The sequence below is a fragment of the Cupressus sempervirens genome, chromosome 1, assembly GCF_028749045.1.
Source record: "Cupressus sempervirens isolate cs-2001-9-10 chromosome 1, ASM2874904v1, whole genome shotgun sequence".
NCBI lineage: Eukaryota > Viridiplantae > Streptophyta > Pinopsida > Cupressales > Cupressaceae > Cupressus > Cupressus sempervirens.
In genome coordinates, this window is record NC_143118.1 from 6,578,034 (window position 1) to 6,579,802 (window position 1,769).

Consider the following 1,769-nt stretch of genomic DNA (forward strand, 5'->3'; position numbering starts at 1 on the left):
CAATTCCATCCTTGAAAATCTCCTGAAATAGCACCATGTGTTAGATCAAACATTTTGGCATGGTTTCATTTGCAATTAAGGTTTTCTCTCTTCTGATGTTACAAAGTAAAGGCTAGTAGAGGATCGTAAAGGTAAGTGTTGATTCTCTCAATCTTACAATATCCCATATAATTGTAGCATCATGACAGTTTTGTTATGAGGGTTTTGATCTCATGATTGTCTTATTATTGTGTCATCATAAGTATCTTATGGTAAATGGCAAGTGATACGATGTTACAATAAGCTGAAGGGCATATAAGCATAAAGACTTAGAAGGGAACCCACGACCATACAAAAATATAAGGATCATGAGATTGTAAGAACATCAGATGCTAAGGTTTTTTTAGGGTTATGATCTTATGATAAATGGAAGATCATGTAAGTGTAAATGTTCATAAAGAGACTTTCGAAGCTAAAAAAGTAGGGAGATCGTAAGATCATAGGCAAGGAAATTTCAAAGTTAAGTGATACAATGCTACTGAGTGGGGCCAAGCACATGAGCATAAATCATTTGAGACATGTGGAAATTAAGTCTTCTGAAGATATGAAGGTCAGATGATTGTGAGATCAGAAGGGAAAACAATGAGAGCTTCCAAAGCTACAAAGCAATGCCAAGCATATTGTCGTAAGATAATGTAAAGTGAATTCAAGAGTCTTCGAAGTTACAACAAAGGGGAGATAGAAGCTAGCATATGATCAGAAGATAAAAGTGGCAATAAAGAGCCAAAATATAAAAAGCTAACAGATTGCACCATCACATGATTAAGCCATAAGAAAAGATTGTGAGTTGTGAAACTACAAAGAGTACATGACAATTAAGATTAAGGCTATCACATCTTCCTAGTCGTCGAATCTTAAAAGATCAATGCCTCTCTTTCTCACTTTATGAATTTTCATGAGAAATAACCAAAGCGAGAATGTGAGCATTCAACCTATAGAGATGGTGGGACTAGACTCAGCTTTGGATCACAAAAAGGAATGCATTAGAATAAGTTGTCCAGATGACATGCTTAGGTTGGTTGGAGTTTCTAACTATTATAAAGGATCTTCACTTTATGAAAGTTGTTGATCAAAAATAGATCAATGCCTATCACTTTCTCACTTTTCAAAGATTTATGAAGGATAACCAAAGCCACACAAAGGAAGTTATAAAGGGAAAATAAGGAGAATTTCTAGGTTTTAATTGTAATCATTGATTTAAGATCAATGACCAGAATTCAAACTTGTTGTAATCATTGAGATACTAATTACATGGATTTGGCACCAATAGTAGAATATGAAGGAAATGAAGATTTTCATAGGGTTTTTGAAGCCACATGAAGATAAATGGTTGCTAGCTATTCTCAAAGGTGTCATGGGACCAAAATCATCATTGGGATAGTTGCCACACATCCATACCATGTTGCAGATTAGATATTTTCATATTTTATTCATATTTTCTTTCCATTGTGTGATTGTTGCACTGCCAGAACTGAGGAATGACAAAAAACTTTAAATGTAATTTCTTTTGATAATGAAAAGGTCAACAAACTTGACAATAGATATTTGGTAATTCCATTTAACCTAATTTGGATTTCATGTTTGTTGTTAAAATTTTAGGTTAGATTAGATTTGTATTGAGGGCCAAAGACATTTATATTGGGTATTGTCATTTTTTCTTGGATTCCATTCCATTATGGTAATTGTCACATAGGTAATTCCATTTATCTTCTATGTGTAGTTTCTTTTTT